The 5686-nt window shown below is 42.3% G+C and overlaps 1 long non-coding RNA gene across 1 annotated transcript in view; it reads right to left on the reverse strand.

The window, feature by feature from the left end:
* LOC108447144 overlaps positions 1–5686 on the reverse strand; it is a 12623-nt gene that overhangs the window by 630 nt on the left and 6307 nt on the right. The window lies entirely within an intron of this gene.

Here is a 5686-nt window from a genome sequence, read left to right on the forward strand (position 1 = left end):
CTGCCCGGGGCCCGTCCTGCCCCTCCCCGGCGTGTCCCAGGGAGCCGCCCCGCACCGGGACCTTTGCGGGCCTGGGAAAGTTTAACAGGGAAACGTCAGGAAGCATCAGGCAGGAATTTCAGCGCATCCCATGTTTTATAGTGGCGTTAACTTTTACATATTGGGAGTAAGGAGCACCTAGGCTGTTAAAATCAGATGTAAATAACCGCCCCCCTCCCCCCTTTCTCTCCTTTCCCAAAATGGTCCAAATCCGGTTTACCTCTGACTCGACCCCCACCGGCACAGAGGTGAGAGCACAAACCCCACGGTTTGTTCGTGTAGGCAGGAAAGCACATTAAACCTCACGTATTAATTAACAGGTCAATTAAAAAAAATATAATTTTGCAATGGTTAGTTTTGGTTATGCCCCCCCGCCCCCCAACTTTGTTTTAGTGAAGTGGGGAAACATATACAGAAACCTTGCTTGCAGTAGATGCTTTTTTTTTTTTTCAAACGGAGCCCAGATGCTGGTCAGGATTAAGGTTACACCAAACACATTCTACATTGCCATTTTCCAAACAGAATAAAGCAGATGGAAAAGATGGAAGAGGATAAAGCAGGAACGGAGCAGCAGTGAAAACTGCAAGCCCTGCACTAAACGCTGTAGAGGAGTGAGCTGGGATGCCAGGAGAGGAAGAAAGAAAGGAAGCAGGCGTAGCGCCGCTGCATATCACATTCCTCACAGTTAAAACGAGTATCTTTAATTAAACAGCTGCCAGAATTTGGGCTTTAAACCTTATATTTAAAACGGGAGAAGGAAATTGAGCTGCAGCTGATCACTGCGTCTCCTTAGGGCTCAGTGCTAGGAGATGTGAAAGCCACTGGCCGGGGGCCATCAGAGTACTTAAGTCTCTTCGTAATTTTAAACATCAGCAGCCCTGGTGATTCTAAGGATCTACTCCCTTAAAGTTAGCCATGCACTCAGCACTTTGCAGGATCCGCCCAGCACACTCAGAGCAGCTCTGAGCTCCAGAACATGAGTATCTGCACATCTGAGAAACAAAGAAAATCCTCTTTTCAATAGGCTAAACATTTTCTCTTTTTTTCTAAGACACACCAGTTTGTCCACACTGGGAAATTGGATCAGACTGGAATAAAATCTCCAGGGGAAGTTAGCAGAATCTGTGCTTATTTGCAAAATACCACCATTTGGCAAATTCAGATTTTAGGTGAAATTCTACAATAGCGTGGTTTACTCAGCACTGTGACTCAGTTACATGATGTGCTTTGAAAATCTCTTGCAAAAACTGACTTTAAGAGATTTTGTTGGTATTATATAGGCACACACACGACACAGAGAAGGAACACACAAACTATTAAATATTCATGCTATGGGGAGAACACTTAGTAACGTCCCTTCACTCCAGCTGTACAAAGGCAGGCACAAATAACTGGTGAAAAAATGAATAATCCAAAACAATCTCAATATTCCACAAAAACAAGGTGTTGAGCAGCTTGCAAACACTGGCCAAGAAAGGGTCGAACAGAAATTGTCCTTATCTACCTTTCATCAGTCTCCCATAGATGTGTATTTCCCAATCTGAATTCTGTAATGAGCCCCCCCAGGGAGTGTTGGGACTTCCTACACACACAGGGTCCGTGTGTGGGGATGGGACTGATTTTCTGCTAGCTCAAATGGCCTAAAAGTCACCTTCTGAATGTCACAAGTAGGGACCTCGGTGACATTTACTCAGAAACAAAAATTCAAACACATTCTGATCAGCTTTGCTGGAACTTTTAGAGTTCAGCTGTGGGACTGTGAAATGAGGTCATTTTTATCTATCAGTTATCTCTGTCTTGAGAGAGGCCCGTGATCACACCTCAGCAACAGCACTGCTGGTAGAGGCTGGGATATCACACACATGTTCACTAAAACAAAGGCATTGGCCAGAGCTGCTTCTGTAAAACGGAGCTCCAGACATACTGAAGAATCGTAAAAAAGACATATTTTTCAATTATTTATAAAAATATTGAGTATATCTGGCAAAACAACAAAAACCCCCACTCCAAATCCAAACATGTAACGGTTGTTGCTTGCATCCCGATCTTTAGAATTAGATCCTGAGTGAAACGTGATCAGAAAGAGTCACAGTCATTAGAGCTGTCAGAGAAACGTGCAATTAACTGTATTATGAAACAAAGCATTTAAAAATATTACTTTTCCCAGCTTCAGGAAACATAGTTACTGACCTCGGGTTTTCCTGTGCCCTGGGTTCGCTGAGGGCACTGCAGCCCTCCCCACACAATCCTGACCCTCTAGAATCACTGTCTTCCTATTGTTTCACTTACCCTGTCTATTTTTAGAGTGTATTTTGTTCAGGACTGCCTCATACATGTGTGCAGAGTGCCCAACACGCTTCATTTTCTGTTTAAACACAGGGCTGAGAGCAGTAAATAATGCTGAGGCAGCACGAGGAGCAGAACTTCTGCAGGGCAGCGATGAGCCACGGGCTGCAACGAGCCCCTGGCACTTATCAACATCCCACAGGATAACGGAGCCCAGGATTCAGCTGTCATTGCTCAAGAAACTTCTCATTATCATTATGATTTAAAGAACTTTGCAAATACTTCAAAATTCATTACTTTTCCCAGTTTAATAGCCACAATGCAGCAAGTTTCTTTAAAAATAAAAAAAAAATACCAAATCAAAACAGCCACCAACAAACAAAATCCAACCAAAACATGAAGCACTACAGCTGAGCTGTGATGCAAATGAGTAAATTTATTTCCACCACTTCTAGAGGTACAAAAATAATCTAAATTTCACATCCAATTATGGGGAGAAAGGAAAAAACCCACCCCAAAATCAAGCCAAAGACTGTGAAAGTAATGTCCAGACAATGAAAGACTAATTAGCCCGACCTCAGTGAGATGCAAAACTTAAATTATTTTTTCTCAGGAGGGGGAAAAAAGTAGAGGAAAGTAAAGAGATGAAATGCAACAAAAGTTGCAATCATGCCAGACAAAGCTGATGTCTTTCTTTGACAAGGCAGCAAATTTTTCTGAGTAAAAGAAGACACAGTAGATCTCACCCATCCCAAAATCAGTGAAGTGTTTGGTCTGGTGCATCATGTAAAAATACCAGTTAAATTGGAAAATACGAAGGTCAGTGCAAGAGAAGTTTGTGGGTAAAATATGACTAAAAATCCAGTGCTGGATTGTGCTGAAATGGGAAGTTTTGGGCTAGAGAGCGAGTGCTTTGAAAGCTCCTGCAGCTTTGGTCTCAGAACGGGTGCCATTGATGGGTTTCAAGTGACACAAGTGCAAGGAACTGGAAAAGGAGTGTTAATACAGGTAGTTACTGACAACATCCAAAGGCATCAGTGCAGAAGACTGGAATATCCTAAATGAAGAACTGGATGAGGTTCTGGAACAGCACAGGAATCCTGAGGAATGGGCTGGTGGAATGCAGTAATAAGATTAATGCAAATCACAAGGCTGTTCACACAGGGACTGACAGCCAAAACTCTTGTAAACTGGGAATTCACCACAGTTAGCAGGGAAGGATGAAGACTCACAAGTGTTATTTAGTCACAGAAATGAAGATGACAAATGGCATCTGAAGACCAGGTAAGGCATATCCAGATGTTATGGCAACGGCTCTCTTACAGAATTTTGGATACCGTTTCTATTCAAGAATGACATGTGAAAACTGGAATAATCATAGAAAAAGCTCCCTGAGCTGGTTACAAGAGCAAGGAATCTGTCAGGAGAGAAGAGTGAAGCTTCCTTTCAGCAAATTCCAACAAAGAGAGGGGTGATAGGGTGAGTTTGTATACACAGACTGTGGCTTGAAGACAGTATTTGAACTCGAGGGTTATGCTGGCAACAAATACATATCTAAAGGCCTGAGTACAATTTAAATGGTTGCTAGAATAGGATTATTATTATTATTATAAATATTATTTTTTTAGAAAATTATTATTATCATTATTAAAACTAGAATCCTTCTTTCCTCTGGGGAACACAGACCCAGTGGACAACTTTGACAGTTTTGTCATTATTTTCCCCACTTTTAATCTGTGAAATGAGAACATCTCTGTAATATTGTGAAGATACATTTATGGTGGTTAAAAAGTATTCAGACACCGTAATGATAAGTGTAACAAAAAATCCATTACAACTAGTAATTCTGTATTTACTGCAGCACTTGAATTATATGCAATAAATAAAATATGGAAGCAAACATCAAATAACAAGGATAAAAGAAAACTCTGAATGAGACAAGAGTTTGAGAAGGCAGGTTGTATGACTCGATTTATAATTAGAGCTTGCATCACGGAGCAAAGAACTGGATTTGGGTGGGCAAAAGTGTAAGAACGGCAGACAGGAAAACTGAACACCCTGCTCAGCTCCCTGGTAAATTCATCCGGGTCACAGGAGCGTGAAGAACCACGGAACAGAGAGTGAATTAATGTGGGCCTGGAGCACACACCAGCTCAGCACATTCCCTGTGTCAGCCAGTGCTTGGAGGACTCAGCACTGATCCTTGTGTGGCCGAGCCTGCACACACTGTCACTGTCACTGTCACTGTCACTGTCACTGCTTGCTCAGCAGGGAGGGCTCCTCTGCTCTGCAGGGAACTCTTCAAAGAGAGAGATTTCCAAGGGAGCAGCTTTCCAAAATCCCAGAGGACTGCACCCCCCAGAAGTCCATAAAGGCTCACATCATAGGTCTGTTTGTCCTAAAGTCGTTCTGTTTCCATCACAAGGAACCACCAGGAACATGTATCACCCATTTCTTTCATCTCACATCTCTTCCCCGCTCCAAACAAAACATATCTGCTTTAGCAAAATAGCAGCAAACCAGGGCTGCCCTTCTGGGGATCTTCTGTCTTACTCGCCTGCCCACTGGAGATTTTTCCATCCCACTGCTGCGAGCTTCCTTGGGTCTGCCACCTCTTCCTATAAACAATGACACACACAAGCATGGAGCCAAAAAGCATCTTCAGTTTGGGTGTTTTCCTCCTTTTTTTCTTTACCTTTTTCTTTTTCTCAGTGTTCTCACCAGAGGACACCTCACAGCCATGAATTGTATCTTCATGTCATTAATGTTTTGGACCAAATGAGAGCCCCAGAACTTATCTGTTGTTGTTTTCTTCAAATGCCTTCCAGATTTAATTTTTGGCTCATCTCACCTCTAGCAACTCTATTAATTCTTTAAAGGTGCATTAGCTAATTATTCTGCCTTGTTACTGGGAGAGTGAAACATTTAGTAAGAAAATGATAATCTAAGACTCAGGCACTATAACTATGTTCTCTCCCATTTGCAAACAACCATTCCTATTCCAACTCAGAACTTCTAGGACATTGAGACTTTCAGAGTAATAATAAGACAAAACATGTTATCATTTCCATCCAATATTGTGAACACACATTATTTCACAATTCCTCTTCCATCAGCAAGCTGACACACTTGGAGTTCACGAGAACAGTGCACTTGGAAAGCCTCCTCAGATCTTTGTCATCCCCTTGTTTCCAGGCATGGCATTTTCAGAGGAGTTTTTTTCGCAGCCAAGGACCAAGACAGGAGCATGGATGAGGAGGGGAGGATCTGGGCAAGCAGTGGTTGTAACGGATCACAAACTGAATTTGAGTCAGCACAGTAAAGACAATACATCACAGAAATATTTAATAAGGCTGCTTTA

The sequence above is a fragment of the Corvus brachyrhynchos genome, unplaced genomic scaffold, assembly GCF_000691975.1.
Source record: "Corvus brachyrhynchos isolate BGI_N302 unplaced genomic scaffold, ASM69197v1 scaffold65, whole genome shotgun sequence".
Lineage (NCBI taxonomy): Eukaryota > Metazoa > Chordata > Aves > Passeriformes > Corvidae > Corvus > Corvus brachyrhynchos.